We start from the raw sequence: 25,480 nt of genomic DNA, 5'->3' as shown, positions 1-25,480 counted from the left end.
AAGAACCGCAAAAAGTATCATTTTACCAAATCCATTCAAATGATTTCCAATTGCCTGTTTAGAAATAGAGATGATAAGCTAGAAAGTGTGTGTGATTTTAATGATTTCTTTATGTGGTGGATTTTCTTTTATATGATGGGTGTATGATTAGCCATTCATAATGCATGAACCAAACAAAAATACTCTTTCACTGTTATTGGCATGGCACTTCTGCTCAGAAAGCAATACTAGACAAATGGAAAAGATTCGAGAGCGTGCACTCAGATTTGTTTACGATGATTACTGCTCAAGTATTTCAATGTTACTCTCAAAGGCAAACTAAAGTACCAGCGGTTAAAACCACTTCTTATGGTAAGAACTCCTTCAAGTACGCTGCGCCGGTTCTGTGAAACTCACTCCCAGATCACTTCAGAACCTGCTCCAGCTTTAGTCAGTTTAAGACCCTGATCTCCAGCTGGAGCGACAAAGACTGCAAATGCATAGCCTGTGATTCTGGGTAGGTGAGCACCAACAGCACCGACGAGCAGTTCTTGGAGTTCACATTTTCATGTGCTTATATGTATTTTGTTTTGCTGCTGCATATTCTTATTCCCCCCCCCCTTTGTGCTTGCAGTTAATGTGGTATTTCATGTGCTTTATGTTTTTTGTATTGCTTGCTTGCTGCATGTTTCATATTTTCCCCTTTTGTGTCTCAGCTTTGTATTTTGTGGTATTTTACATGTGCTTATATGTATTTCTGTGTACCCCTTTGTGCCTCAGCCTGCAGTCTATGTGTTTTTTTCTCATGTGCTTATATGTATTTTTGTGTTGCCTTTTGCATGGTCATATTTCCCCCCCCCCTTTGTGTTTAAGTTAGCAGTCAATGTAGTATTTCATATACTATGCCTGTGTTTTTTGCCTTTTGCATGGTGTTGCTTGTGTCGATTTTATGTCGTTGCTTATATCTAATCTTAAATCGCCTATAGCTATGTGTTGTATTTGTGCTGCAAATCATGACTACTGCCAATCTGCTTCATGTGCCAAGTCTCTGTGTGTCTTCCTATTGAAGAATTCTTAAACAGTCTTTTTAATTGTTTTACATATTTATGTCATCCCATTAGCTTATAGAACTGATACTCATTTAACCATTTATATATAAGCGGATAGGCATTTTTCATGTTTTTTTTTAATTAAACTGCTTGATGTTTTACTTTTTAGGTGCACTATGATGCCTTCTTACTTAATACTATGCCTCTTTACAATTGTGTAACTATCATGTAATTTACCCTCTTAACATTGTAGCTGGTTTACACTTGTTTTATTATATACCCTTGTTGTACAATAGTCGGTTCAAAAGCTCACATGAGCTTATGTTTTGTATATGTTGCTGTCTTGCCGACTTTAAATAAAGCTTATCTTATCTTATCTATCTTATCTTATCTTTAACAGAATAATTCAGCTAAAATTTACAATTTCACTAGTAAATGCCATGTTCCCAAAATAGTTTGCAAAAAAGTCCATGAGATTGATTCAATACATATAAATTATTAGCCAACATATGTCATATACCAATTATTTTTTATGTAGTGTAAATCTATCTTTATTTTATAATATTCCATTATGTTTTCATAAATGAAGTAGCCATTGTTCAATATAAGTTATCAATTATACGGATTCTAGTTGCCAATGGCTATTAAGGCAAAAATAAAAAATAAACACAGAATGCCGAATGTCCGGGCGCCTTTTTTCCGATATCTATTTAGGCTACTGGTAGTGCAATATATTTTAAAATACAAATATTGTCATATGCATAATAAAGTATTGCTTAGGCCTGGTATATTGTAAATTAACGCCTAACTTTTGACGAAGTTAGCAAGTGTTAAAATTGAAAACTGAAAAAGGACCCTTTGTCTCTTCCCCGTTAGATAAAATGGGGGGAGTGCGGTGAAATTTACTGGTGTATAACCGGAACAGTCAGGTTGCTTTTAATCGATTAACTGGAAAACGTCGTGCAGAATCGTCAGTCATACAACAGCCTTTCGACAAGACAGACGTCTATTTCATATCTGTGTAATCGTGTGTTTTTGGGTCTACATGCAGTTTCCCAAGGGGTCCTTCTGACCAGAGCCACCTTTATTTACAGGTAAGAGATATATGTTTTACTTGAGCGTTTAATTGTCGGATACTTCAAAAGTGTGTTTTACTATGTTTTACTTCGACTGGGTTTTATTTGTCGAACTATGGCAGTATAAACCAGACTTACAATAGCAACCACCGCACCTACCTAGTTCAGGGGAGATAAGTTTTTTGTATATTCACGAAAACCGACCCCACTGTAGGTTGCCAAAATACGCGTCAATAACTCGTTGAAAACGTATTTTTTGGCAAATAAAAAGTACAGGATTTAATAGAACGATGAACAAACTTGAAGAATTTGACCAACATATTTTTATGGTAAGTTTTCATTTTAAATTATTTATTTGTTATATTACGAATTCTAAGTATTAAATGGTTTTATTTAGATGAAAAGTGTATACTTTACATAATAAAAAATAAAAATCTGAAATATTTTGCGTGTACATGTTATGTTTGTTATTTTATATAATTACCTGGTAAAATACAACAAGGGAGGTAACTGTTACATTGTAAACAAACAACAACAACAACTTGGCTGTAACACTTGAGAAGTTTATTGGTTTGTTTAATAATATAATTATATAATAATACTTACACATGTGTAAGTTTTTTTTATTTATTTGAACCTATTGACTTTGTTTTGGGGTAAACATAGGATAACAATCGAATATAACTGTTTTATTTATGAAACAAAATTTTACGATTTGTACCAAACTTCATTGGTACCAAATTTCATTTATTTTACATAATTATTAAAAAATAACATTGATACAGATAGTCGTACCTATTGATTGAAATTGTGTTTATTTTATAGATTACACAGTCACTAATGAACTATAAGTGAAGACCTGTATGAGTGCGATTCTGAAGGAACTGATGGCTGTGATGCAGTTATAGAGGTACAGACACTGGCAAGCAAGGGGAAAGCAAGGATTATTTGAGAAAATCGTTTTATAAATAGTTTAACAATTTGTATAAGTGATATGATTTAAAAGCAATACAATTTATGTTATATATATTTTTGGAAGGTATAATTATTTTATATTCTTTAAAAGATATAAGATTATTAATTTAATTTAATGAGCAAATAAGATATTGATTTGATCATAACATTAATACATAAATATGGCGTGTTTTAGATGAAAGGAAATTATTTAACGCATTGACTTGTTTTTGTTTGACATGAAACAATAACTTGTTTGTATATTAAATAAAATATCATACACATTTTCATACTGTTTAAAGTAACTATATACAATATACAACTAATAACTTTAAATAATTACATGTGTTTTAATACATTAATTACAATGTTATATTACTTTTTTTAAATAAAGATTTCAAATTCGGACGAAACTTTGCCGCCATCTGACACAGAAACACAGCCACCTCTGGAGGAATGTGGTCAGGAAGTTGAATGGTCCCAGTCACCTTAGGATATTTTGTAAGTCATGGTGAAGGTCAACATGTTAAAAAGTGATTTTTAACAGGACTACATTTTTATGCCCCCAAAGGTGGGCATCTAGTGTTTGCATTTCCGTCTGTATGTCCGTCTGTCCGTCATACTTTTTCAAATGTCTGTGCTTTGAGGTTATATTTTACTTTTTACATAGCATGTCAATGGAGAAGGAGTAGCAGATTGCAAATTGTAAGCCATCATCCAAGTTATACGACTACATCAATGTTCACTTCATTTTCATCAACACACAGCAATAACATCAGTATTGTGGTCTCATTGGAGCAATTTAGCATTGAAATGGATAAACATTTTTCACATTCACATGATATAAATGCCGTTTTCATTCTTTCTAACAATCATCAGCAAACGTTAAACTAACAGTTCAATTTGTTAAATAATGCAAAATAAGGTTATGGTTGTTTTTCAATGTCATTGTTTGCAAATACGTGTATTTGATAGTATTGTTTATACATATTCATCTCTATTATTATCCCCACGTTTTTCGGAGAAAAAGTGGAGATATTATGGTGATGTGCGTCTGTCCGTCGGTCCTGGCCACTCCTTCTACACTATTAGCACAAGAACCTTGAAACTTACATAAATGGTAGCTATGAGCATATGTGCGACAGTGATAGTGACGAAATTTTGATCTGACCCCTGGGTCAACAGTTATGGGGGCTGGGGCGGGGCCGGGTCAGAGATTTTCACTCATTTTTTATGTTATTTTACATTAACTTCTTCATTTCTGCACCGATTTACTTCAAATTGATACTGAGCCTCTCTTATGACAAAACGGTCAATCTCAACTATGCATGGCCCCATTACCAACCCATGAGCGCCCCGGCCACATAGGCCACGCCCACCCAAAATTTCCTTCTACTATAATTTCTTCATTTCTACACCGATTCAATTCAAATTGATACTGAACCTCTCTTATGACAATACGGTCAATCTCAGCTATGCATGGCCCCATTACCAACCCTAGGGCACCCCGCCCACAAAGGCCACGCCCACTTAGGCCACGCCCACCCAAAATAGCCTTTTACTATAATTTCTTCATTTCTACACCGATTCACTTCAAATTGATACTGAACCACTCTTATGACAATACAGTTAATCTCAACTATGCATGGCCCCATTACCAACCCTGGGGCGCCCCGCCCACATAGGCCACGCCCACCCAAAATTGCCTTTTACTATAATTTCCTTATTTCTACACCGATTCACTTCAAATTGATACTGAACCTCTCTTATTACAATACAGTCAATCTCAACTATGCATGGCCCCATTACCAACCCTGGGGCGCCCCGCCCACATAGGCCACGCCCACCCAAAATTGCCTTTACTATAATTTCTTCATTTCTACACCGATTCACTTCTAATTGATAATGAACTTCTCTTATGACAATACGGTCAATCTCAACTATGCATGGCCCCATTACCAACCCTGGGGCGCCCCTGGGTCAAACATGCGGCGTGGGGATACGCGTCGGCCTCTGCCACGCCATTTCTAGTAATTTCTATGTTTTCAAGTGTAGTTATACTTATATAAAACAAGTAAAATTCTGCAGTTTTATAAGTATATTACTTAAACGCAATTGTTCACAAATGCACAAATCTTTGAACAAATCTCTTTAGGTAAATTACGCAATTTGCAGATTTGCTATGCAGTATACAAGACACCTGTAAAATAAATTAATTTGGGTTCTTGTAATTTAATTGACAACGATAATAACATTGTACGCGAACACAATTTTTACCTTAATCAGAATACACATTTTATTTACACAAAGTGTTTGTATTACAACACATTTAAAACCGCTTATGGTACTCAATATGTTGAATATATGCATATGCTTTTAGAAACCGTCACCAACTGTTTCAATGTGTAATATTGTGAAAACATGTTTTTAATCTGTTTTGTGCGGATTTTAGAAATTTGATTGTTATAAATTCATTAAAAGCAATATTATTGCACATAACATATTATTTATTAATTAACTTTGGTAAAAGAATATACAAATACGACATGTAGGTAGATATTGCTGATCTCTACGAGATATTGCTGATCCCTACGGCAATCATGATAGTTTCCCGATATCACATACATATATCTAGATATGAATTCTGGGATCTGTTAAGATCCTTTCTTGTAAAACGGTTTCAGCTCAATTACTCAGTTGAATGAAACAAAAAGGGCTAATTTATTAAAAAGTGATCATTGAAAATGTGAAACTTTATATCATGGTTAATAAATTATAATGACTTCATAATGGTTTGATGGCTGGATTCAAGGTCTATAAGTGTAATGAATAATACACAACTGGTTTTAGCCCAATAAATTGAGAGTATTAATGCTATTATAATGGCACTTTGCATTGCACATGGTGTTTGGCTTGCAATTCAAAATTACTGCAGTAAAAATATTGTTTCCGCTCAATAGCTAAACACATGAAATTATATTGTCTATCTTAATTGTCAATGCATTATTGGTTCAAAATATTATCTATTGTTTAACTAGTATAGCTTTACATATTCATTGAAGGTACCGGTTTGTCACTTTAAATGACTTTGTAGTTTGAAATTCAAATTAAAAAGAAATGTCAGCATACAAAAGGCAGCCATAAGCGTATAAGCACATTGTTCTTCAATAGGTTTATCATAAAAAACAATCAGTGTTTCTTTGTTCCTGTCATTGATTAAACAAAGAAATGAACTTGGTGAGGGTTGATACGCCTCAAATAGACTAAACATGATATCCCTCCCCAGTGAATTCCGATCAGCTTAATCGTCATGCAAGCTCAATAGAAGATATGTTATACCTATTGAAATGTTACTAAAATAGAAATAACTTTAATGTTACATATCATTTTGTTTTGTTCAAAATTACAAATTTATTCGGTGTACGTATGCTAACCATGATATCTATTTTCTGCACTACTGTTAACTGGTATTGCAATAGGTTTTGAAAACAATGAATACATTTTGATAAAAAAAACAACATGAAAAACTAGAACACTTAAAGTTCTTGAGCATATATACGTTGTTTTCCACCTGCCACTTTTTAGTAATGCATTATTTGCAGGGAAAAACTGAATTGTTACATGTATTCTTGTAAAATTGTAAATGTTAAGGTAGCGCACCCATAATGATTTCCCGCGATTTATTCGAAGATTGAAGAGCCAGTGTAAAGTTGCCGTGGCCGAGTGGTTAAGGCGAAATACTTGAAATCTTTTGGGATTTTCCTGCGCAGGTTCGAATCCTGCCGAAAACGCATACTTTTTGCGATGCGTTTTATTTCTTATCTAACGTAGTTTGATTTAATTTAGCATATAAGCTATGTTTATTATCCCCATGTTTTTCGGAGAAAAAGTGGGGAATTTGTGGTGATGTGCGTCTGTCCGTCCGTCTGTCCGTCCTGGCTACCTGCTCCTCATACACAATTGGCACTAGAACCTTGAAACTTACATACATGGTAGCTATGAGCATATGTGCGACGGTGACAGTGACGGAATTTTGATCTGACCCCTGGGTCAAAAGTTATGGGGGTTGAGGCGGGGCCGGGTCAGAGATTTTCACTCATTTGTTAATGTTATTTTACATTAACTTCTTCATTTCTGCACCGATTTACTTCAAATTGATACTGAGCCTCTCTTATGACAATACGGTCAATTTCAACTGTGCATGGACCCATTACCAACCCTGGGGCGCCCCGGCCACAAAGGCCACGCACACCCAAAATTGCCTTTTACTATAATTTCTTCATTTCTACACCGATTCACTTCAAATTGATACTGAACCTCTCTTATGACAATACGGTCAATCTCAGCTATGCATGGCCCCATTACCAACCCTAGGGCAACCCGCCCACATAGACCACACCCACATAGGCCACGCCCACCCAAAATTGCCTTTTACTATAATTTCTTCATTTCTACACCGATTCACTTCAAATTGATACTGAATCTCTCTTATGACAATACGGTCAATCTCAGCTATGCATGGCCCCATTACCAACCCTGGGGCGTCCCGCCCACATAGGCCATGCCCACATAGGCCACGCCCACCCAAAATTGCCTTTTACTATAATTTCTTCATTTCTACACCAATGCACTTCAAATTGATACTGAACCTCTCTTATGACAATACATATAATCTCATCTATGCATGGCCCCATTACCAACCCTGGGGCGCCTTGGCCACATAGGCCACGCCCACCCAAAATTGCCTTTTACTTTAATTTCCTTATTTCTACACCGATTCACTTCAAATTGATACTGAACCTCTCTTATTACAATACAGTCAATCTCAATTATGCATGGCCCCATTACCAATCCTGGGGCGCCCCGCCAACATTGGCCACGCCTTCCCAAAATTGCCTTTTACTATAATTTCTTCATTTCTACACCGATTCACTTCTAATTGATACTGACCTTCTCTTATGACAATACGGTCAATCTCAATTATGCATGACCCCATTACCAACCCTGGGGCGCCCCTAGTTCAAACATTCGGCGTGGGGATACGCGTCGGCCTCTGCCGCGCCATTTCTAGTTGCATTTAAATTGTATTAAAATGAATCTGAACGTATTGAATGTTTATTTCATTTTCAATATTTGTCATCATAATTAATGCAGCAGTACTGTGGGATAAAGTAAAACCATGTATTATTTAATTTTTATCTCTATTTCAGGATTATTATTTTTATATTCCATCCTATGGTGATCGGAGACTAAGAAAACAGTGTAGACAAATGAGGTATTATTAATATATATAGTGTTTATTATTTACATTAGTATTTTCACAGTCCCATTTTTCGAATTATGTACACAATGTTATTATTTAAACAAAAAAATATATGAGCATCAATCTGGGAAAATGAGCTTTATGCATAAAGTGTCCTCCCAGATTAGCCTGTGCATAAAGTGTCCTCCCAGATTAGCCTGTGAATAGTGTCCTCCCAGATTAGCCTGTGAATAGTGTCCTCCCAGATTAGCCTGTGCGTAAAGTGTCCTCCCAGATTAGCCTGTGAATAGTGTCCTCCCAGATTAGCCTGTGCATAAAGTGTCCTCCCAGATTAGCCTGTGGAGTCCGCAAAGGCTCATCAGGCACGACAATTTCTACCTAAACTGGGTTTTTGTTAAGGGGAGAGATCTTTAAACGAAAAATACAATAAAAGCGGAAAGCGTCTTCCCTGATTAGCATTTGCTATTTATTGTACATATATTACAATTGGAAAAATGGTTTGTCATAAAATGTCATATAAATGAACTTTCATGTCATGAAATTACATTGTGCAGGTATAATAAATTAAATACTCATAACACAATTATGCACTTTAAATTATTATATTATTACATTATATTTTCTTAATGAGTTTTTTTGCAAAAAAGACACAGTATTTTTCATTATTATCATAAAAAATGTGCATTTCAATTCATTACAGCGTGCAATCCAGGAGGGGGAAGTTCTAAATAACTCGTATACAGCACTGTTGCAGCTAACCGGGTTTCCTTCTCTGTGTGAAATGTTTAATATATGTAAAATATGTTACTGCAATCTTTAATTCTGTCATATAAACAAATATATAGTACTTTTTAATGTGGGGTTAGATTTTCTTTCAAAAATGTATTATATTACCTCCCCTGAATTTTGCATTTTTTATTCTATATTTAAACATTTACTCTTTTACATATAGGGTACACAGTGTATATTTTCTGATAAGTATTCACTAATTATTAAAGAAAATGTATAATTTGCCATTGATTATGGTGACATTAAAAATATGTGGTGGTTGCTACTTACAAGGTGTATGTATTTTAGGATCATTTTTCAGAGAGTAAACAATCACTGGTTTACAAATCCTGAACAAATCTATCGGGCATTGTGTCACACCGGTCTTACTGACCTGTGTGAATGCGCTCTAAGCATTGTGGGAAACGGACTTTTTTACATCATGACGTTGGTAAACATTATAAACACGGAAGTGAAAAATGGTAATTAATTATTATCAAAAACAGGCCCCATCAAACCGGGCAAGCTGTAATATATATTTGGATGCAGTTTGTGCTTCAAAAGGAGCCACTTTTCATGTCAGTCTATTGTTTGTAAGAATATAGGGATAATACACGTTTTCGAGGGCATAATCATCTGCGGGCGCTCGTAAAATCCGTTCCTGCCCGAGTGCGCAGCATGCATCAGCAAAACATGCATCAGACACACCTTCTGAAACTTTTTAAGCGGTTTTTAAAACGCTATTTCATCGCAAACTTTCGTAAATAAAGGATACATGTTGTTATACAACCGAAAGTGAAAGTACAGTTAAAAAAAAATAAAGAGCGAAATTGTTGAAAACTAACGAAAATTTTAATTGATTCTAACATAAGACCGTAAGACTGAACAAAATAAAACTTAACTTTTAAATCATAACATGAATGTTTACTTATAAAGCAAATTCTTCATTCATCCGCGGACTTCTTTGTGTCGTAGTCATAAATGCCTCCAAATGGAGTTGTGTGATGCGTCTAAGTATAGAGGTGACAATAAAGTAGTGACGTCACCATCTATGTATAGAATGATCTATCGGGTACAATTTTCATTGAACGGAAGTTACGTGGTTATGTGTAGGTGATTTAGAGTTGATTGAAATCAGACATATTTACTGTAAGGTTTTCGCGAGTCAAGGCGTTTTAGAGCTGTTAAAAGGACACATATATATTGGCATGTATGTACTATAGTGTTATTACAATAAATGTGTCTTATAATTCAACTAAAATGAAAAAGATAATATGATTTTAAACTGCTTTATACAAGTTTTTATTTCGTACAGTATATACAGTACATACTGACGGTGCATGTCTTAACACGCATGCATTAAAACGTTTATGCTTCATTATTATTTTTAAACTAAACTGGCATATTTGATGCAATGTACACTGATTTATGACTCTTGATTACTGCAAAATGCAAAAAAATAGTTTTATTGTAGACCTTTTATATTGATATACATGCAATTAAGCGTTTAATTGTTTTTAATATTTCGGATTCTTATTAGGCAAGTGTTTTGCACTCGAAATTTTATATTAAGCACTGTTTGAAATATTTAGAGATTCCGTGCTAAAAGTAAAATTGCTTCTCTTTTTTGTAAGCCAATATTGGAATTATGTATTCAGTAACAAATGACGCAAAACAACATGTTTGAACATGCGAATTAAGCTGTTTTAGCATGGGTTTAAACTGATCTGTATGAGAAGTCATGATACTACGCCGACACTTAAACGTTTTAAATTTGTAAAGCAGGTATAATTTTACTCGCTTAAATCGATTTTGTGTGGAAAGAATTTCGTTTACCTATGTAAGGTCGGTGCTGAAATCGATATGGTTAATATTAGGAATGATTTGAAAGAATCAATAGACGCACGTGATCGGTTATCTCTCCCAATTGTAGATTTATAACAGTATTATCAAAGGATGTACTTACGACGGGTAATAAACCGAACAAACAGGATAATAAACACGTGAGAACCATATACAGAATTGAATTTACGTCTAAACTATTCAATTATGAATATTGTACAATTCAAACATAGACTCAATGCGCACTTATACAATGACATCATGTGAACGTCGATAATTGTAACATAACGATTAAATGACAATGTTTATACGCGCGTACTGTGTTTTTCCATATGCACATGTCTGGTATTACATGTATGCTATTATGAGTGTTTCGTCGTTATTGTCAAAATTGACATACTGAAATATACTGATAGCGACACGCTTATTCAATTTATTGGATTAGTTGACACCGAACAAACGCTGTACTGGATTAGTATTATGTAAGGTTGTAACATTTTACATGAACAAAACACGTGTATATGTTAATGTTTTATATTTATAATGCCTCTCATCCAAATTAAGATTAAAATCACATTTATACATATCAACATAAATAAAAAAAATAATGAATTTTGAAACAAATTACTTAAATTTAATTATAAATACAACTGCAAAAAAAGTCCGATTAATTAAAAACCATTTTCATGAAATAGCACACCCACACACTCACACAACTCATTTACACACGACTTTGTGTTTTTTTTACAAGATTGATTATTTGGACGGAGACAGTGGGTGTCGATTGATATTATATCATTCTCGGTCAGTTTACACATTTCTAAGCAGACTTCAGCGTATGTGTTGGTTTTAAACAAATTACATGCATTTACAATGTAGATTTTTTTTTAATTATCTTAGAGCGAATATATAAAGGGTTAGCGTTTCGTGTCAATATATTTACTTGGTCATTCCTTTGGCAAACATATAATTTATTTGTGACTTCAGTTTAATTCAAACAGCAATGCTCTGATGTTCATGTTGATTGTAACATGTATGTACCATGATCAATAATGGGCTAAGTGTCAGGTCATGCATGCCTGTAAACCGGTTTAAACCCAAGTGCTTTACATTGACAGTTCCAAGGCGGTGATCCCAGTTTTGATCGCATTGTTGTTGTTTTTTATTGTTGTGTTGTTTTGTGTTGAATTATGTTGTTTGGCAATTGGCCACTTGCTATAAATTAATATAGTTAATTGAAATTCCAGTTGTCCCAGCAGTAGAGCGCTCATATCATCCACTACGTTTGGTCTATTATGTATGGCAAATGACCAATTGCCAAAAGTCACAACACAGCACAACACGAAACAACACATACAACACATACCATTGAATACAGCTGGGGTCACCGCAATGGAACGGTCTATGCGAGGCATTGTTTTTTTTTAACCTGTTTGAAAGATCCCAATCTCACACTTGGCCTGGCAAAAGTGTAAATACATTGCGGAAAACACACATAGGTGAAACGTCAGCGGCTCCAACAGCACGGCATTGTCATCATCAACCGCACCTGGTCCTTTATATACGGCAAGTGAACAATTTCCGAACAGCACAGCACAGCACAAACAACACACTTAACACATGGCGTTGAATGAAGCTGGGGTCACCGTGTAAATAATTATGTTGCATGACGCTCGGGTGACCGCCATAGAATGCATAGTGTGTTATCAACACATACAGCTCGCTGAACTTGCTACTAACGTTTTCTGTTTCCATATAATTATATCAACCGGACTACTGATTCTATCCAAACGCGCGATTAAGTTTCTAAATCGTTATCTGGCTGCTAAATCCGTTTGTTACGAACAAATATCTAATTTGTGTCTGCAGTACAAACTTGATAAAAATAACACTGTAAAACAGAAACAAATTATTACTCCAATATTTTTATGGTGTGCTGCCAAATTAGCTATTTACTTTGCTTTATTTGTTTATTTTCAACGTAAAGAAACAATTTTATATAAAAAAGAATATACAAGTCTGACGATTCAAACACTTTTTGGACAGAACCTGACTATCCCTGCAAGTAATCCGTTTGTGTTTTACTGTTTAAATCGTGTTGATAAATAGAGGAAACATGGTTGCAGAGCTCCAGATAAGGATTTAGTCGAAAGGGTATTTTACCCCCTGATATTATTGTTAAAGCGTATTTTACTCCTTTTGTGTCAGCCATAAAGTATACTTAGGAATATTGAGGGGTATTTTCTATTTACACAGATAACTGATATATTACATGGCGTGTTTAATCTTGAAATATTATTATTGGTTATTTATATAAATAAATGCAAAGGAAAGAAGTTAAAATGTTGATATGAACAGACTTTCTTAAAAATACTTTAATCGATTAAAATATGTACCAAGATTTGTATTGCGTAATGTTAAGAACCTTGTTGATTTTTAATGCGTTTTTTTTTAATTTTTCAATGCGTAAATACGCAGATACGCATCTTACCTGGAGCTCTGCATGGTTGGTGCCGGGATGGAGAAAGTTTATCGTTTTCGTGCCGAACAGGATAAACTGTTTCCTTCCTGACACCTGATATGTATTCTATTTATCCTGTTTCTCTCCCAAATGATATTTAAAAGCACTTTCATTGATATATCATCATGCAATTATTTGTTTCGTTAGGTGTATTGGACCGAATTACTTAAATTCAAATATACATACTAGCCGTAAAATAGACCGTCTCGTTCAATCACTTTAATGAAAAAACGTGTGTGAAATGTTACAAATAAACCCTCCTCATAGTTATTTACACGAGTCCATGTTAAACTGAATCGATTTTTGGAAAGTGTCAGTAAAGCATTCATGTAGGTATTATGCATTCTCAGTGAAGTTTTCAGTTCACAAAATTCAAAGTGGACGCCAACGAGTGTTTTGGATTTTAAAATACATGCAAACGGAAAACGAACAAAACACTGTATTGATTATGTGTATAGAATTGTGTGCATTAATTACATTTTAAACCACAAGTACATTGAATATAAACATTGGATAGCATCATATAACGGTAGATGTTTTTCTTATTTCTCATGTACAAGAATGTGGGTGGAGAACGTCGTGGGCTTATTCATGGTTAGAGCATTTATTAATTCATTGTGTTTCGAACCCGTAGTTCGATTTATTTGACATCCTACTGATATTGATTTTGAAGTGTTAATGTTTTGATGAAAAAACCATTTCTTTTCGACTTAGCCATTCTTAGCATTGACCGTTCCAAGACGGTGACCCCAGCTTTATTCAATGTCTTTTGTTATGTGCGTATTTTCGTGCTGTTCTATTCGGAAATTGGTCATTTGTCGTAAATAATGGACCAGGCGCGGTTGATGATGGGAATTCTGTGCAGCTGAGAAAGCTGAAGCTTCACCTTTGTATGCTTTAATAAGATAAATTTTATCCACAAAAAATAACCTGCTTCCATCACGATCACGACTCGATACTATTGTATTGTTTTGAAAGGATGGTGCTGATGTGATACCGTGTCATTTACGGATAACTTACTCTTCTTCGTCGGTAAATTGGATTATACTATCGTTTATGGAGAGGAAATATGGGTTAGTAGACACTAAAGATGTAGCTTAATTTAGATAGGCATGTGGGAATACACTACTAGCATAATAAGAGTGGCCACTTTCTGTTGACTGGCGATAGAAAAATGAATCTTGTTACCCCTTTATAAGGTCAATGTTTGGAACAGAAGCAGGATAAAATTAGTTTGTCCTAGTCTGGAAAATAGTTTTCAGGTTACCACTAGCGCTCAGTTGTGTGTTATGATATTTGAGCACGTGTATCGCCGTTTGACCACCCGAAATAACTTGCGATGTATATTTTACTTTTTATTTTAGGTTTAAAAAGTTATATCCGCTCTTGTGATGGATGTCGCGTGTTCGAGTTGCCAAAGGGTAAGTTTGCGTTTCGCCAATAATTTCGTAATCATATCTGGGCAATTTGTGTGGCCATATGTGAGGTTTGGGATCCTTTTTAACCAGTTAAAACACTTTTATCGCACTGTATGTTTAATAGTGTGATGTTTTGTGTTACGTTGCAGCGTTAATGAACTTATAATGTTTCCGGAGTTTTTTAATTATATTTATAAGAAAAAATCTACAAATGTGTTTCTGGAGTTTGGATATTCTTCATCTTAAATACACGACTACGCACGTGTGATATATATGAGCAAGTGCTACTAGTAGTAGTTGTAGTAGTTGTAGTAGTAGTAGTAGAAGTAGTAGTAGTAGTAGTATCAGTAGCAGTAGCAGTAGTAGTAGTAGTAATAGTAGTACCTTATGGAGAATATGTTGGCACATAAACGACAGATTAACCTGCTCCTTCTATTGAAATTTTAAGTTTTAATGATTAAAACCTTCAGTACATCAAAAATCGGTGCCAAATTTTGACAATTTGAGAAAATAATATAAACAAAATACTGCTTGCTCCGTGAATGTGTTAAGTTATTTCGTTGCATAATAATTGAGTATTACAGTTGTTAAATGCGTATCACTCCTTCAAAATAGATTATTAGAAAATAAAGGGTGTTTTATACGTTTCTTTAACATCCATTTAAACATGTAAATGTTAAAAAAAGGGTCCGATTCACCTTGCGTTCTGTATAATGATGTACATGTAATACAATTTGTATACACGTCAAATTTTGGCAAAGAGGTTTATTAAATGACGTAACACAGCATTAATTTATTTTACAGAATCAGCATTATGCCGTATATGACTGTTTTTGGAAGTTAAAAGTTGTTCAATAAACCTATTTGGAAATAAACGCAACTTGTCGGTTCGTTTATGTCCGTCAAAATAAAATTGTGAACCTCACAAAATCACGTGATTCTACAGGTGGGCCTGTATTATCATTCGTTGGTGGTTTTTGTAATGTACTCGGAAAAAATATATAATATTATGTATTTAAATATTCAATATATACTTTATAAAATCCTCCCGTTTAAAGAATGTTGCCGACCCTTAACTTTTTTAGCAAACAAAAGAGAATAAACATAGGGCCGCGTATTTTCGGCTTCTTGTAGATATTTTCGTAGACATTCCAAAGTATCCACATCTTGGTATACTATTGTAAAAGTGAATACATAGGTCACCGAATTTGTATCGTGTAACTTAATGTAATAGTTTAGTCTTCGATGTGCATTTCTTGTTTTCATCATTTTATGTCTGTTTTAGCTCACCTGTCACATAGTTACAAGGTGAGCTTTTATGATCGCCTTTTGTCCGTAGTCCGTCCGTCCGTAAACTTTTGACTTTAACGACATCTCCTTCTAAACCGCTGGGCCAATTTTGCCGGAATGTTCCTGGCATGAAACTCTTTCGAAACTGTTCAAAGAATTGCCTTCTATGCATAACTCTGGTTACCATGGCAACTGAAAGAAAAAAATCAATATTCTTCTCTGAAACCGCAAGGCCTAGAGCTTAGATTTTTGGCATGAAAGATAGTTTAGTGGACCTTTACCAAAACTGTCCAATTTCTGCCCCTGGCGTCAAAACCAACCCGCCCTGGGAACAAATGTGTTTTCCTTATATGTATATAATGAAAACTTATAAAATCGTCTCCGAACCGTAAGGCCTTGAGCTTAGATATTTGGCATGAAACATAGTCTCGTGGACCTTTACTAAGATAGTTCAAATCATGCACCTGGGGTCAAAACTAGCCCCGCCCAAGGGACAAATGTGTTTTCCTTATATGTATATAGTGAAACCTTCAATATAATCTTTCTTCTCCGAAACTGTAAGGCCTAGAGCTTACATGTTTGACATGAAACATTGTCTGGGAGACCTCTACCCTCCCCCTCTGGGACAAATGTGTGTTCCTTATATGTACAAAATAAACACTTCAAAAATCTTCTTCTCTGAACCCCCAAGGCCTAGAGTTTACATATTTGACATGAAGCATCATCTAGTTTAGCTCTACCAAGATTGTTGAAATTATGCCCCTGGGGTCAAAATAAGCCCCACCCTCGGGGCAAATGTGTTTTCCTTATGTGTATAAGATGAAAACTTCAAAAATAGTCTTCTCAGAAACCGCAAGGCCTAGAGCTTAGATATTTGGCATGAAAAATCGTTTAGTATACCTTTACCAAGATTATTTAAATTATGTCTCTGGGGTCAAAACTAGCCCCGCCCTGGGGCCAAATGTGTTTTTCCTATATTATACAACTTTAAAAATAATAATATTATTATTATCTTAAAACACAGGGCCTAGAGATTATATATTTGGCTTGATACTTCGATTAGTGGTCCTCTACAAAGATTGTTCAAATTATGGACCTTGATCCAAAATTAGCCCCGCCCTGGGGCCCAATGGATTTTCCCTACATGTGTATAGTTAGATCTTCAAAAATCTTCTTCTCTGAAATCACAAGGCCTATGGCTTAAATATTTGGGATGAAACATCGTCTAGTGAGCCTCTACAAAGACTGTTCAAATTACGGACCTGGGGCCAAATTTAGCTCCACGTGGGGCCCAATGGGTTATCCCTATATGTGTATATATATGTGTGTAGTAAAAACTTTAACAACCTTCTTCTCTTCAACAACGAGGGATAAAGCTTAGATAATTGGCTTGAAGCATCGTCTAGTTGGCCTCTACAAAGATTGTACAAATTATCGACCTGGGGTCAAAATCGCCCGTCCCTGGGGGGTTATGTGTTTTCTGTATATGCATATAATAAGAACTTCAAAAATCTCTAAAACTGCAAGGCCTAGAGCTTATATATTAGACATAAAACATCATATTGTGGATCTCTACTAAGATTGCTCAAATTATTGCAATGTGGACATAATTTGGCCCACCCAGGTGGCTATTCCTATATTTATATAGTTAAAACTTTTCATACACCACTTCTCTGACACTGGAAGGCCTTAAGCTTAGATTATTTGGTATAGAACATCATTTGTTGAATCTGTAAAAAAGATTGTTAAATTAAGTGCCCTAAGTGGTGAAAATTAGCCCCGGCTTGGGGCTATTGTGTTTTCCTTTATTTTGGCCCTGCATGGCTTACGTTATACTGTCAATCACTCAAATAGTCGAGCGCGCTGTCCTCTGACAGCTCTTGTTATGATTGGGGTCGCTAATTGCTACAGATCGATGCATTGTAGTGAATTTAAAGCAGACTACTTTTGTATTTCATGGCCCAAATCAAGTCCAAAGATACTATTACGTGGTATTCTGTGTATTGTACCACATGAGGCTAACAAAACACCGATTGGGTATATCAAACAAATTGAGTGTTGACCAATACACATTGATGTTTAACATAAATTTACTTTCGTTTTTGACTGCTTTTCAGAAAATAATTTGTATTTTATTAAAGATCTGCCAAGAATTTCAAATTATGTTGGTGTAATTTTGCCCAAACCTGCTGGGCTAATGTCTTAATATGTATATAGTTAAAATGTCTTCTCCGAAACCACAAGGCTCAAAACATCTTCTAGAGGATCTCAATCAATATTGTTCAATTTATTTTTCTAGGTTCAAAATTAGCTCCGCCTTGGGGAGGCAAATTAGTTTAATTTATGTGTTTATAGTAAAAATTATAATGTCTGCAAAGTTAGACTATAACTAAAGATTGCAGGGTTAGTCAGATGAGCGACCCAGGACCCTTTGGGGCCTCTTGTGAAAGATTATCTCAAAAGTTATAAAAGAAAATTGGAAAACCGGTGATTTGGCTATGAATATCAATGGTTTACAATTATTATTTTTTTCACTGCGTGTGGAGCAGGTCGGCACAGAGGACGACATGCAGAAGGAGGACAAACAGTTCCAACGGAATGTTTACCCCACGTAAGGCTTGTTGATAACTGCTGGATTAGATTAACCAACTATTAAACCTAAAACCCAGCGCATGATGACTTGAATTTGCGTATATTCGAGCACGGCATTTACACTGAACATAAACGGTTGTTACTTTTTACTTTACGCAGTCAAATTAACAGTTTGTAGATTTATCACATATGTCAATAAGCATTTATTTATGTTAAAAGAGAAATGATGGTCTGTTTTTGGGCTGTTTCCCACGTCTGTTTTTGGGCCTTAATACTCAATTGTTTTTACTAAGGGACAGACTGTGTAAAGAACTTAAGAATTACAAATATTGTTAAAACAACATGGATGCAAATAAGCGAGCGCGGGCGCAAACATAAATCTTATGTCATGATGACAACAAATATTAGCAGATTATACTAAATCATTATTTGCATGATAATGTATTCATGTTAGTTTAATTTTAATGAAAGTTAGTGTTCCCCCAACATTTGAAATCAACAAAATTATATGTAAACGAATTTGTTGTTTTTCATAAAACAACAACATTTCAAACAGACGATTTTCTATACGTTAACAGTAACAACATTATATTTTAATGTTGTTGTTTATATACATGCAATCATCACATTAACGCCTTTGTTAAACGTTTTGTTGACTGGTCTAGTTGTAATTGGCAATGATTTTTTATTACTCAGTTGGACTGTCCTTCTAAGCGGGGTTCTGTTTTCTTCATCAGCAAAACAACGGTTGGTAGGGATTAAATTGTTTTCGATGTATTGTTGTTATCCACACTAATGATCTGATTTACAAAGTGACAAGTTTCTTAAGTAAAAAACACAGTTTTATAATGCAGCAATATGGTATAATGCATTTGTGTGTTTGTCTTCCATTTTTTTCGCTGAAGATCTATTGCATTGTAAATTAAATATTTGTCATAAAGGAAGTATGAACATGTGATGAACAATAAGTGGTTGCAGTTAATTCACTTTTTGGGGGGTTTGTCCACTTATAAAACATCAGTTGTACTTTTCATTGAAAAATAAATGGCACAACATTCGCTCAAATATAACTACCGTGTTAACGCTCCATTTTTGATCTGTTTTCAGAATTTAGTTCCTGTAACTATATTCCCGAAGTCACTTGTTCAGATTCATCTTTCATTTAATCATAGCACTTCCTGCACTTATCTTGAAATCTAATTGTACTTCTAAAAAGTTAATTGGATTTCCATAGAATTTTCTGCCATAACAAAAGTTTCTTCTGTATTTATTTGAATATAGGGATAATACGCGTATTCGAGGGCATGATAATCTGCTAAGCATGAGAGCAAGAACGGATATTTGAGAGTGCCCGCCGATGATCATGTGCGAGAAATGTGTATTTTCGCTATTATTGCATAAACCAACTAAACATACCAAAATAAAAAAATAAAAATTAGTCACTAACTCTACTCGTTTCCTCTACCTGTCAAATTGATATATGTCATCCATAACAATGGAAGTAACTATGCGCAGACCGTTGTATAATTTTTCAAATTTATGGATTTGAAAAATAGCCCATGGCCTGAACGGTCATCCCTTGTTTATGCAGCGTTGCTATATTTGTAGAACATGGCAGACCGATTATGGATATGAAAAAACAGGGCTTGAATGGCACGTGACTTGACTTTGACTTATTCTTGTAAACTTTCAGTGGAGCATAGGGCCGCAATAAGACCTTGCCAATGCACTCTGTTCTGGGCCGTTCTCCTCAGCTGAGTCCACGTCATTCCGGCGTACTTCTTTTTGCTCTTGACAGAGCTACTAAATGTACACCACGACAGCTTGGGCCGTCCCTCTTTCCTTTTTCCTTGTGGGTTCCAGTAAAGTGCTTGCCTCGTGACGTTGTCGGCTGGTTTGTGCAGTGTGTGACCTATCCAGACCCATTTCCTTTTCTTGATGTCCTGACTAATGGGATTCTGGTTGGTTCTCTTCCTTAGGTATGTGTTGGAGATCTTCTCAGGCCACCTGATGTTAAGGATGTGGCGCAAGCACTTGTTGGCAAAAGTCTGTACCTTGTTGGTGATGGTGTTGGTTACTCTCCATGTTTCGGATCCATAGAGGAGGACTTCTTTCGCATTAGTGTTGAAGATGCGAACTTTGTTGCGCTGGGATAAGGCTTTGAAGTTCCAGATAAGATGCAGGGTGTTCAACGCTTCTTTTACCTTGTAAGTTCCCTACAGGTATGACCGGAGGGTACTTAAGGGTTGCCGTCCGTCCGTCTGTCCGTCCGTCCGTCTGATAAAAATGGATCCTGCGATGAATCTTAAAGTACTCAGAATGTTTTAATGGAACTTAAAATATAGATATATGGCATGATGGAAATTATGCACGTTATTTTCATTTTTCTTTATAGCGTAAAATGTGGCTGCTTTGGCAACACATACACTAAAAAATAGGAAAATTAATCCTACGATAACTCTAAAAGCATTAAAACAATCATGAAATAAGATAAATTAGGATTATTTTTCCTATAGCATCAAATCTGGTTACTATGGAAACACTTTTTTCTATGGCAACTAATATGTACTTGCTATTGTAGCAAATGGACTTGAACTTTAACATTGATTATAAAACTTTAATTGCTTATGAATTGTCTCAATACTTGGACAGTCACAATACTTGGACATAATGTTCTTTAGTAAGGCCTTCAAGTTGACCATACTAAAGATGACCTTGACACAATGCTGTTTTATTATCAAAGTTAGTAACCAACATTGTGGGTGTGGCAGCCCTATATATTTTCAATGTTGCTCACCAACGGCACCAAATTTTACTGCTTCCAAAGAAAAGAAAAATCTACAGCATAATAAAAATGATGAAAATTTATGTAAAAGTTTTATATTATACATAATAACTTGCTTGTAACCACACTTGATTATAAAGACATTCACTGCATACCAACATATTATTTTTGTTTATTTTTGTTATAAATTTCATACAACTTCGCAACTTCGACCTGGTCGCAAAGACGCCTGTTGTACCCGATAGCCAACCATACTTCTCGGTCCCAATTCATGTTCCCAATTTGTGTAATTACAATTAATGAATGCTGAAATCACTAATTATAAGTTGAATTTTACTCACTGTGAAAATAAGTAACAACCATCTTTTAGTTTTTCATGTTGAATAAATCGGTTAGCTTGCTTCTACATAATTAAGGGGTTTCATTTCAATTCTGATTTTCTCCTTCCCCACAAAGAGGGAAGTGTTTAATTTACAGCAAGTAAGGTGTGTAAACAATCATTAAATCAAATAATAAAAATAACCTAACTTCTTACAAATTACTTTCAAATTGCACTTCGTATTGAACTTGAGTCTTAAAGACTGTACTAAGACTCCAACAATAGCACAATACAGGGGCGTAGATAACCTCCCAACATTGGGGGGGGGCGGTCCAGTTTCTGTACTGGGAACATAAAGAGGTTCGTTTGAGAGGGTTGTCCTCTCCCGTGGTTCCGAAAAAAATCGGAAAAAAATAATATTGTGCGTTTTGGGGGAACTTTCATGTTGATATAAATGTTATTATTTTCTTTCCAAAAACTCTAATTACAACATAAAATTAAGTAAATGTTTATGTATTTTAATGACGGAGTTTAACAAGCGATATGAGAAATAAAAAGATAAACATTACATTTACAATGGATATATTTTATTACTGATAGACATATTTAACACCTGAAAATGGGAGAGTGTTATAAATAACCACATGAAAATACACAACAACCAATACAATATGACATGATTAGTAAATAATGTATCCACATTTCGAGCACTATTAAAATACTGAACCAGGATGAATAAATATTATTAAATTAAGTTAAATAAACAAAAATTACTGATAATTCATTTTTAAGCCACAATTTATCATGCACTGTTCGCGTAATGTTAATGCCAAGTGTCACATTCTATGAACTCTTCCCGAAGATAGTTAACCGTGATTCATTCACACTGACGAACTAATTGGCAACATCTAACAAGTCCATTGCGTCGGTAGCACACCTGTGCACGTGGAGCGTCATGAGGTGGGTGAGTCTCTCCTGTGTTATTATTAAGCAACAATTCTTTTTACAATACGAGTATTTTTTGTATGTTGTGTCTTTTTTTCTAAATTTCGTTTGTATTTAGATCAACGTTAGGTTCATAAAAGATAAGAACGATCGCAAATTAAAATTTAATACTAATATACATACCTCATCGTAGTGGAGCCATGTGAAGGAATCAAACCAACAAGATTGGAATGAACGCTGTTCTGGCTTTTTCTTCGAATGTACGCTTAGGAAACGCAAAATTTCGAGGCTGATTAGGAATACTCATTTTGAACATTAAACAATTACATATATGATATTGTTTCAATGATTTCTAATCAAATAATAACTGATGTACTTAGAGAACAAAAATATTTTCAAACTAATTACTGTTTTTTCACGCGTATATTTACTCAAAATTGTTTTAAGTGGCAGTTACCTTTGAATTAAAGCGATCAATTAAAATTAAAAGAATCGCCTGTCCCTAATCAAAACACCGACAGTGCAATCACGGAAAAGAACAATAAAACAATTAACGCAATGACATTTACCCCGGCCCCTAGTTTATGACACCTAACAAGGGATATTGACACATCACTATTGGCAACCTCAGAGCAGACGGAGAGGGGACACATGGCTTCTGCACTGACGGCGCGTGATTACAAAAATACTGGTTTTGGGGCGGCGATTTTTTGGGGATTTTACGTTTATTTATATAACGATGACTAGCCGAAATATTGGGGGGCGGTAGCCCCCCTGCCCCCCCCCCCCCCCCATTATCTACGCCCCTGCAATATCCTAAGTAGACAAAATGGTCAGTTTCCACTAGGTCTTCTCTCTGTAGCTGTAGTGGTTGATGTAGTCGGTTGTCCACACGCATCACCCTTGTCTCCTTGGTGTTGATTTTGAACGGGACGTGAATCGCCTTGTAAAAACACAATTTCTCCTGTTCAAGCTCTCTTTTCGCTACGTTTCTGCATCCCGTCCGAGGGCATTATACATAGAGTTTATGCAAGGATACTTAATACAATTCAAAAGACAATGCATGTATGGAAGCATATTTCACCCACAAAAAAATGTTTAATTAACTTCATTGGACAAAGCATGTGATTTTACTTTGAATTTTCAGAAAAAGAAATGACAAGCACAAAGAGAAAGAAGTCATACAGTTTGATTTCGACATGAGGAAAGATTGTCGCAGCGAAAATGGTACTTCAAACTTGTATCATTGCAGTAGTAGCAGGCTTTCTACTGGTCCCTACTTTTCCTTACTTTTTTTTCTTAACCTTACTTTCCCTCCTTTTTTCAAAAATAGCCCTATTATCCCTACTTTTTCATTTTGCAAGTAAAATAAATAAAATGTAAAATGAAGGCTTACATGATTCTACTTTAGATATTTTGCAGAATTTCCATTTGTAATGAATCTTTCGTAATGAGTACAGTTCAGATGTGTTTGGGGATCACCTTGTGATGTCCATCATTGAAAGCACTATGGTTCCTTGGCTAGTCAGTACAGACATACTGGTCTTAAGGTAAGATAATATCTTTTTACACTGTGAAAATAAATGTATGTTCTATTTAATCATACTATATGTGCTTCTTGAAAAAGAGGTGACGGATATGCATGCTTCATCTAGACTTTTCACTGCAAAGTTTCTTTTTTTCTCAATGATACTACTAGCTGAGGGAACCCTCAAATGCCATGCTCTGTTTTAAACCTTATGGGCTAAAATTCGTAATTGCAGATGTTGCTTTTTTTTCTTTAAATATAACTTTTAGTTTATATGTAAAGCTTGCTTATCCTAATTGTCTAATTGTCATATTAATCATAAATAATTTTGTATGACCCCACAAAAAGGGTGGGGGTGATTCGCCATTGTTTGTCTGTCCGTCCATCTGGCTGTCCATAGCCCAAAGTTTGTGTCACGCAGAACTCAGAAGTATAACTGCTAAAGCCATCTGTCTGTGAATAGTTGTCAGTATGTGAACTTGTATACCTGACTATTTCGATGCAAGTGTATCAGATCTATGGAATTATGGCCCCTAATTTAGCAAACGATGGGAATCTTTCTGACAGAGCCAAATTGTGGGAGCATCTGTATCCTATGGACACACATCTAATTTAAAATTAATAAATTGATTAGAATTTGATTAACACCGTGGCATTTGTAGTTTGATATTAGACACTGCATTGACCAACTGCTTTGACCAGCCTTGATTTGCTTTGTGTTGCAGCAGTGACATACTAACAACTTAGATCCATACAATGTCCATTTTAGTACTATAACTAGTCAGTTTCACTGACATAAAAATTACTCAAAACCACTCTTAATCATTGTTGCAGGTGCTTAGTGTACTTGTCAATATTATTTCAAGTGCTTTAAGTGTGGATGATTTAGGGAACTGATTTTTTTGTGATAATGACAGAAGATCAATGTTTGTTATCTGATTAATCCAGTATGTTTCTAATTGAGTTAATTAGCTTACAGGTGATCTTGCTACTAAAAGCAAAAATATCAACTTGCGAACAAATATTGTTGACATCAGTACACTAGAATCTTGTAGCTTATCTGCATGTGCATGCTTATTTAGCTAACTGTCTTTACATGTATTAGATGCATTAGTTCTCCTGCATGCTAGTCAATACTTACCAGCCATAAT

The 25,480-nt window shown here is 35.1% G+C and overlaps 2 protein-coding genes, 1 long non-coding RNA gene and 1 other non-coding gene across 12 annotated transcripts in view; 3 read left to right on the top strand and 1 right to left on the bottom strand.

Annotated features, from left to right (window-relative positions):
- LOC127879510 (protein SDA1 homolog) overlaps positions 1–25,480 on the top strand; it is a 317,665-nt gene that overhangs the window by 83,718 nt on the left and 208,467 nt on the right. The gene's annotated exons all lie outside the window — the stretch shown is intronic.
- LOC127879511 (thyrotroph embryonic factor-like) overlaps positions 1–25,480 on the bottom strand; it is a 292,222-nt gene that overhangs the window by 110,583 nt on the left and 156,159 nt on the right. The window lies entirely within an intron of this gene.
- On the top strand, positions 3,447–9,201 carry LOC127879515 (uncharacterized). The gene is made up of 3 exons (XR_008049132.1): positions 3,447–3,559; positions 8,269–8,333; positions 9,022–9,201. It is a non-coding gene; the product is annotated as an uncharacterized LOC127879515 (long non-coding RNA).
- On the top strand, positions 6,768–6,849 carry Trnas-uga (transfer RNA serine (anticodon UGA)). The gene has a single exon. It is a non-coding gene; the product is annotated as a tRNA-Ser (tRNA).

Source organism: Dreissena polymorpha, chromosome 4 (assembly GCF_020536995.1).
Source record: "Dreissena polymorpha isolate Duluth1 chromosome 4, UMN_Dpol_1.0, whole genome shotgun sequence".
Classification (NCBI taxonomy): domain Eukaryota; kingdom Metazoa; phylum Mollusca; class Bivalvia; order Myida; family Dreissenidae; genus Dreissena; species Dreissena polymorpha.
The sequence above is the reverse complement of the archived record's forward strand: the minus strand, read 5'-3'. Positions and strand labels throughout refer to the sequence as shown.